Source organism: Oryx dammah, unplaced genomic scaffold (genome assembly GCF_014754425.2).
Source record: "Oryx dammah isolate SB20612 unplaced genomic scaffold, SCBI_Odam_1.1 HiC_scaffold_1, whole genome shotgun sequence".
Taxonomy (NCBI): Eukaryota; Metazoa; Chordata; class Mammalia; order Artiodactyla; family Bovidae; genus Oryx; species Oryx dammah.
In genome coordinates this window covers 105,630,967-105,640,048 of record NW_024070185.1, presented here as the reverse complement: position 1 = coordinate 105,640,048, position 9,082 = coordinate 105,630,967, and positions in this window count along the sequence as shown.

The window sequence follows — 9,082 nt, the reverse complement described above, 5'->3', positions numbered from 1 at the left end:
AAATGTATTATAGTATCCTGGATAGGATTCTGGAAAAGAAAAACGGAAGTTAAGTAAAAACTAAGAAAATCTGAATAAATTATGAATGGTAATTGACAATACAGAATGAAAGTAACAGGGTGAAAAAAAGATATTCCTTGCAAATGGAAATCAAAAGAAAGCTGAAGTAGCAGTACTCACAACAGACAAAATATACTTTAAAATAAAGACTGTTACAAGAGACAACGACAGACACCACATAATGATCAAGGGGTCAATTCAAGAAGAATACATAATAAATATAAATATTTATGTACCTAACATATCAGCACCTCAATGCATAAGGCAAACACTAACAGACACAAAAGAACTTGACAGAAATATAGTAATAGTGAAGGACTTTTAACATCCCACTTACAACAATGGACAGGTCATCCAGTCAGAAAATTAATAAGAAAGCACACACTTTAAATGACACATTAGACCAGATAGACTAAATTGATATTTATAGGTTATTTCATCTGAAAGCAGGAGAATACACTTTCTTCTCTAGTGCACATGGAACATTCTCCAGGATGAATCACATCTCGGGTCACAAGTCAAGCCTCAGTAAATTTCAGAAAATTGAAATTGCATGAAGCATCTTTTCTGACCACAACACTGTAAGATTAGAAATCAATTACAGGAGGAAAAAGCTATAATAAAACATAAATACATGGAGGTTAAACATATGCTACTAAATACCCAAAGATCACTGAAGAAATCAAAGAGCAAATTAAAAAATACATAGAAGCAAATGACAATGATAATAATATCTAAATATGTTTATCAGTTATTACAAACATACCACACTAATGAAAAAGGTTAATAGGAGAAACTGGCTGTGGGCATGGGAGAATTCTGGGGACTCTCTTTGTAATTTTTCTGTAATTCTAAAAAATAAAGCTTATCTTTTAAAGTACAAAATTAGAAGGTCATTTAAAAAGCCCAAACCAGGATATGCTAGCTAACTGCAGATCCTTTTCTCATTACAAGCCATAATCCCTTTTAAATATCCTGTCTAATCTATCTGCTTTGAGACCATTGGGTGGCAGAGGTCTCTACAGGTTAATTAAGTTGTTGTCCTGTGTGCTTTTTAGCATGTTCATTTGCATACAGTGCCCTCTTTCTAATTTTAAAAAATTCCTTTTGGCTATTTCAACTTTGCCCCCCATTTTACCATTACAAAGTGTTGGTTAAGTGGGAAAACCCCAACTGGCCCTTTCTGCAGCCTTTATTATTAGGTAGACCTGGTACTGTACAATCTTTATCACTATGCAGCCATCAGCTAATTAATCGGGATAGTACTCTTCTGATGGGACTATTCTATTCACTTTTTTCACTGCATAGAAAACTAACAGCTAAGTGACTTTTCCAACCCCGGTCTATAAGTTCATTAGAATGTTAACTAAAATCTTAATCCCAAATGTCTAGCTGTGGGGCACATGAGAATAGGCAGAAATGTGTGCTGGACTTAACGCGCAGTATCTCACCTGTGTCTGACTCTTTGCGACCACATAAATTTTAGCCCGCCTGCCTCCTCTGTCCATGAGATTTCCCCGGCAAGAATACTGGAGTGAGTTGTCATTTCCTTCTCCAGGGCCATCTGCCCAACCTAGGGATTGAACTGGCATCTCCTGCATTAGCAGGTGGCTTCTTTACCTTCTGAGACACCAGGGAAGCCCCTCTTAAAGATATTCTAGGTCATGCCACTCAAACATTTCCAATTTTTCCCTCAGAGTATCTGATGGGTCATTCCAGGCATCTTGGAATATTTCCAATGCTGAAGAACTCACTATCTTATAATGAAGCTCAAGACAGAGATCACAAAAAATGGTAAATAGGTATGGAAACAGAGTTAGCTGCCACTATCATTACTGCTGTTTTAGGAAGTACTTGGCAATGTCCTGAAATATGCCCCCCTGTTTCTTCAGTTCTGTGGATTTAGGTGTGCCACTTCGAGCAATACAAACTAAGTCATTTTATTTTTTAATAAACTTTTTATTTGTATTGGAGTATAGCAGATTAATGGGTTTCCCTGGTAGTTCAGACGATAAAGAATCCACCTGTAATGCAGGAGACCTGGGTTCAATCCCTGGGTTGGGAAGATTCCCTGGAGAAGGAAATGGCAAGCATCTCCAGTATTTTTGCCTGGAGAATTCCATGGACAGAGGAGCCTGGCAGGATACAGTCCATGGTGTTGCAAAGAGTCGGATATGAATGAGCGGATTCCACTTATAGCTGATTAACAATGCTGTGATAGTTTCAGGTGAACAGTGAAAGGACTCAGCCAGACATTTACCTGCATCCATTCTCCCCCAAACTCCTCTATCTTCCAGGCTGGCACATGAGCAGAACTCCCTGTGCTATACAGTAAGTCCTTGTTGGCTATCTACTTTAAATATAGCAGTGTGTACATATCGATCCCAAACTCCCTAACTACCCCTTCCTCAAGCAATGATAAGTTTGGGCTCTAAGTCTATGAGTCTGTTTCTGTTTTGTAAATAAGTTCATTTGTATCGTGTCTTTTTAGATTCTGCATATAAGGGATGTCATAATGATGTTTCTGCTTCTCTGACTCAAAGTCAGTGAAAGGTTGTTGCTGAACCATGAAAGATGCCAGGATTCTTGGCCTCCAGAGGAGAATTCAATCCAGGGCCAGAGATGAGGCTTGTGTAATTGAGTTTTATTAAAGTATAAAAGAGATAGAGAAAGCTTCTGACTTAGACATCAGAAGGGGACAGAAAAAGTGCCCCCTAGCTAGTGTTAGTAATGGAGTTATATACTTTTTAATTACTTATTACAGTGAATCAAAAGGAGATGGGAGGGGGATTCAGGACTGGGAGCTTGTATACACCTGTGGTGGATTCATGTCAATGTATGGCAAAACCAATACAGTATTGTAAAGTAAACTAAAGTAAAAATAAAATTAAAAAAAAAAAAGAATGTCTGGAGGTTGTAAAGACCTTACTAGACCCACTCCCATAATTTACATTTTAAGATAACAGGATTAGCCAGAAGGTTTTTTCCAGAGACTGTCCTCAAGCAGGATACATTATTGTTGTATAATCCTAAGGAATGTAGAGGGGAAAAGAGTTTGTCCTTTCTTCCTCCTTGAGCATTCCAGACCCCTCTCTCCTTGGGGACCCCTGGACTTCTTATCAACCTGCCTAGGAATTGACTCTCTCACGAGTCAATTTTGAGGTGGCTGGAGGTTGCAAAAGGACCTTTGTCCATGGGGTTTCCCAAGCAAGGATACTGGAGTGGGTTGCCATTTCCTTCTCCAGGGGATCTTCTCAACACAGAGATCAAACTTGGGTCACCTGCGTTGGCAGACAGATTATTTTACCACTGAGCCACCAGGGAAGCTTGCAAAAGGACAGTGGTCTATAAAGAAGACAGTGTGAGAATCTAACTGTAAAACAATCAGAAGATAGGGCTTACCTGGTAGCTCAGTGGTTAAAAAAATCTGCCTGCCAATGCAGGAGACATAGGTTCAATCCCTGATCCAGGAAGATCCTGTATGCCATGGAGCAACTAAGCCCATGCACAAGTACTGAGTCTGTGCTCTAGAGACTGTGCTCCACAACAAGAACTGCAATGAGAAGCCTGTGCATCACAACCAGAGAAAATCCTGAGCAGCAATGAAGACTCGGTATGACCAAAATCAAAATTAATAGATACAGTTTTTTAAAAAGATAAAGATGATTTACCAAAAAAAAAAAAAAAGAGAGAGAGAGAGAATTTAAACCACTGATTAAAGAACAAAACCAGGACAGGAATTAATAATACAAAATTATTATTAGACATATGCTTTTAAAATACTGAATTTCAAGATATTCATTGTAGTTGTGTTCGTAACACCAGTGGATCAGAGGTAATCTGGCTTTCTTTCAATAGAAGAGTAGTTGAATAAATTATGCATTTCAAGACGGACACACTCAAGACAGGTAACCATTACGTGATTGCCTCCTTCTAGAGAATGGAAGGAAATCATCAAGGACGGATGGAAAGAGACTTGAGTTTTGTGGTAGATCCTTTGTTCTCATTACATTTTACACTTTTCATGCCTTAAAAATTTAAAAATTGCTTAACCAATTCAAATTTTAACTGAGAATTTATACAATGTAAAGACCATAGGCAAATATCTGAAAACATGCACAATTATGAAGAGAAAAATATCCTTCACTGTTGCATGGCTTAAAATCTTGGCTGCTGGTCCAATGTGGATAATTTCCATCTAAGTCTTCTGGATGTGTTTTAAGTAACTTATGTCTTGATATGTGTATATACAATAATTTACCTACTTTATTTGCTTTGCATACATCTATGTACACACATATTTTCCATTTCATTGTAAAACCATTATAAATATTTTAATGGGTACCTATGACTATGACCTAAGTCAAATCACTTATGATTATATAGTGGAAGTGAGAAATAGATTTAAGGGACTATATCTGACAGAGGTTTGTGACATTGAACAAAAGACAGGGATTAAGAGCATCCCCAGGGAAAAGAAATGCAAAAAAGTAAAATGGCTGTCTGAGGAGGCCTTACAAATAGCTGTGAAAAGAAGAGAAGTAAAAAGCAAAGGAGAAAAGGAAAGATAATCCCATTTGAATGCAGAGTTCCAAAGAATAGCAAGGAGAGATTGAAAAAAAAAAAAAAAAAAGCCTTCCTCAGCGATCAATGCAAAGAAATAGAGGAAAACAACAGATTGGGAAAGACTAGAGATCTCTTCAAGAAAATTAGAGATACCAAGGAAACATTTCATGAAAGATGGGCTCAATAAAGGACAGAAATCATATGGACCTAACAGGAGCAGAAGATATTAAGAAGAGGTGACAAGAATACACAGAACTATACAAAAAAGATCTTCACAACCAAGATAATCATGATGGTGTGATCACTAAAAAAGATCTTCACAACCAAGATAATCATGATGGTGTGATCACTCGCCTAGAGCCAGATATCCTGGAATGTGAAGTCAAGTGGGCCTTAGAAAGCATCACTACGAACAAAGCTAGTGGAGGTGATGGAATTCCAGTGGAGCTATTTCAAATCCTGAAAGATGATGCTGTGAAAGTGCTGCACTCAATATGCCAGCACATTTGGAAAACTCAGCAGTGGCCACAGGACTGGAAAAGGTCAGTTTTCATTACAATCCCTGAGAAAGGCAATGCCAAAGAATGCTCAAACTACCACACAATTGCACTCATTTCACAAGCTAGTAAAATAATGCTCTAAATTCTCCAAGCCAGGCTTCAGCAATACATGAGCTGTGAACTTCCAGATGTTCAAGCTGGTTTTAGAGAAGGCAGAGGAACCAGAGATCAAATTGCCAACATCTTCTGGATCATGGAAAAAGCAAGAGAGTTCCAGAAAAACATCTATTTCTGCTTTATTGACTATGCCAAAGCTTTGACTGTGTGGATCACAAGAAACTGTGGAAAATTCTGAAAGAGATGGGAATACCACACCACCTGACCTGCCTCTTGAGAAACCTGTATGCAGGTCAGGAAGCAACAGTTAGAACTGGACATAGAACAACAGACTGGTTCCAAATAGGAAAAGGAGTACGTCAAGGCTGTATATTGTCACCCTGCTTATTTAACTTATATGTAGAGTACATCATGAGAAACGCTGGGCTAGAAGAAACACTAACTGGAATCAAGATTTCCGGGAGAAATATCAATAACCTCAGATATGCAGATGACATCACCCTCATGGCAAAAAGTGAAGAGGAACTAAAGAGCCTCTTGATGAAAGTGAAAGAGGAGAGTGAAAAAGTTGGCTTAAAGCTCAACATTCAGAAAATGAAGATCACGGCATCTGGTTCCACCACTTCATGAAAAATAGATGGGGAAACAGTGGAAACAGTGTCAGACTTTATTTTTCTGGGCTCCAAAATCACTGCAGATGGTGATTGCAGCCATGAAATTAAAAGATGCTTACTCCTTAGAAGGAAAGTTTTGACCAACCTAGATAGCATATTTAAAAACAGAGGCATCACTTTGCCAACAAAGTTCCATCTACTCAAGGCTATGGTTTTTCCAGTGGTCATGTATGGATGTGCGAGTTGGACAGTGAAGAAAGCTGAGCACCAAAGAATTGATGCTTTTGAACTGTGGTGTTGGAGAAGAGTCTTGAGAGTCCCTTGGACTTCAAGAAGATCCAACCAGTCCATCCTCAAGGAGATCAGCCCTGGGTGTTGATTGGAAGGATTGATTGTTGAAGCTGAAACTCTAGTACTCTGGCCACCTCATGTGAAGAGCTGACTTATTGGAAAAGACCCTGATGCTGGGAGGGATATGGTGGCAGGAGGAGAAGGGGACGACAGAGGATGAGATGGCTGGATGGCATCACTGACTTGATGGACATGAGTTTGAGTGAACTCTGGGAGTTGGTGATGGACAGGGAGGCCTGGCATGCTGCGATTCATGGAATTGCAAAGGGTTGGACACGACTGAGTGACTGAACTGAACTTCAGCAATTCAGTCACATTTTCAGACTGCTTCTTTTTGATTTTTTAAGAAAAAAAAAACTTCTTATTTTTTATTGGGGAATAGCTAATTAACAATGTTGCGATAGTTTCAGGTGAACAGTGAAGGGACTCAGCCATACACCTACATGCGTCCATTCTCCCCCAGGTCCTCTCCCATCCAGGCTGCAGGTAACACACAGTAAGCCTTTAATTCGTATTCTCTTGGTATTGTTTGACTTCCATCCTGGACTCTTGAACCCCTCAAAGTCATCCATGAAGGTTGGAATCAACTTCTTCCAAACTTCTGTTAATGCTGGTATTTTGACCTCCTCCTATGAATCATGACTGTTCTTAATAGCATCTAGAATGGTGAATCCTTTCCAGAAGATTTTCAGTTAACTTTACCCAGATTCACGGGAAGAATCACTATCTATGGCAACTATAGCCTTACGGAATGTATGTCTTAAATAATAAATCCCTCTTTTACAGAATGGATGTTGTACTAGCAGGTATGAAAATAACAGTAATCTCACTGTACGTCTTCATTAGAGTTCTTGAGTGACCAGGTACATTTCCAATGAACACAAATATTTTGAAAATAATGCTTTCTTTTAAGCATAACTCTCGACAGTAAGCTTAAAATACTCAATAAACCATATTGTAAACAGATATGCTCTCATCCAGACTTTGATGCTCCATTTATAAAGCACAAGCAGAGTAGGCTTAGCATAATTCATAAGGATCTTAGAATTTTCAAAATGGTAAATGAGCACTGCTTTCGATTTCAAGTTACCAACTGTGTTAACCCCTAACAAGAGAGTCTGCCTGTCCTTTGAAGCTTTGAAGCCAGGCATTGACATCTCCTCTCTAGCTATGAAAAGTCCTAACTGGCACTTTCTTCCAGTATAAGGCTCTTTTATCTACATTTAAAATCTGTTCTTTAGTGCAGCTGTCTTTCCTCATTATCTTAGCTAGGTCTTCTGGATAACTTGCAGCTTCTGCAAATATTGCATTTTTATGTTATGGAGATGGCTTCTTTACTTAAGCTTCATAAGCCAACCTCTGTGAGCTTGAAACTTTTGCTCTGCAGCTTCCTCGTTTCTCTTAGATTGAAGAGATATAGGGCCTTCTCTGGGCTTCCCTGGTAGCTTAGCTGGTAAAGAATCCACCTGCATTCAGGACACCCTGGTTTGATTCCTGGATTGGGAAGATCCCCTGGAGAAGGGATAGGCTACCCACTCCAGTATTCTTGGGCTTCATGGTGGCTCAGATGTTAAAGAATTCACCTGCAATGCAGAAGACCTGGGTTCGATCCTTGGGATGGGAAGATCCCCTGGAGGAAGGCATGGCAACCCACTTCAGTATTCTTGCCTGGACTGGAAAGTCCCCATGGACAGAGGAGCCTGGAGGGCTACCGCTCATGGGGTCACAAAGAGTCGGACACGACTGAGCAGCTAAGCACAGCACAGGGCCTTCTCTACACTAGGCTTTGTCTTAAGGGAATGTAGCAGCCTCTGTGATCCTCTATCGAGGTCACTAAAACTTTCTCCATATCAGCAAGAATGCTGTCTTATTTTCTTATCATTTGTGTTCATTGCATTAGCACTTTTAATTTCCTTGGAGAGCTTTTCCTTTGCATTTACCGATTGGCTAGCTGGTTCAAGCAGCATTGCTTTCCACCTGGCTCAGGTTTCGACACGCCTTCCTCCTTGAGCTCAATCCTTCACAAGCTTTTGGCTTAAAGTGAGAGATGTGTGACTGTCCCCTTCACTTGAACACTTTGAGGCCATTGTAGAGTTATAAATTGGCCTAATTTCAATATTGATGTACCTCAGGGTATTGAGAGGCCTGAAGGGAAGGATAGAGATGGCTGAATGGCCAATCAGTTGAGCAGTCAGAGCACAGGCAACATTTATTAAGTTTTCAGTCTTATGTAGGCCTGTGTCATGGCATACCAAAACAATTACAATGGTGACATCAAAAATCACTGACCGCAGGTCACCATTGTTGTTTTTCAGTTGCTAATTCACGTCCTACTCTTTGTGATCCTATGGACTGCAGCACGCCAGGCTTCCCTGTCCTTCACTATCTCCCAAAGTTTGCTCAAACTCAGGTCCGTTGAGTTGATGCTGTCACCTAACCATCTCATCCTCTGTCACCTCCTTCTCCTCCTGCCCTCAATCTTACCCTTTTCCAATAACAAAGGTAATAATAATGAAAAATTTTGAAATATTGGGAGAACCAGAACGGAGAGACATGAAGTGAGCAAAGGCTGTTGGAAAAATGATGCCAACAGACTTGCTCTATAAGGTTGCCACTCACTTTCAATTTGTAAAAAAAAAAATTTACTATTATTTGCAAAATACAATAAAGCAAAGTGCAAAAAAACAAGGTATGTCTTTACTTGCTACCCTTATATTTTCCTTTCTTATTGAAAAATGCAGCCATAGTCTTCCTCCTTTTCTTCTTTGAAATAGCTTCCAGGCCCTTCCCTGTGGATATATTTTAGTTTAACAACACTCCCATTTCTTCATTTATTTGTCATCTGTAACAAAAGTCTTAAAACCTAAGATGTCC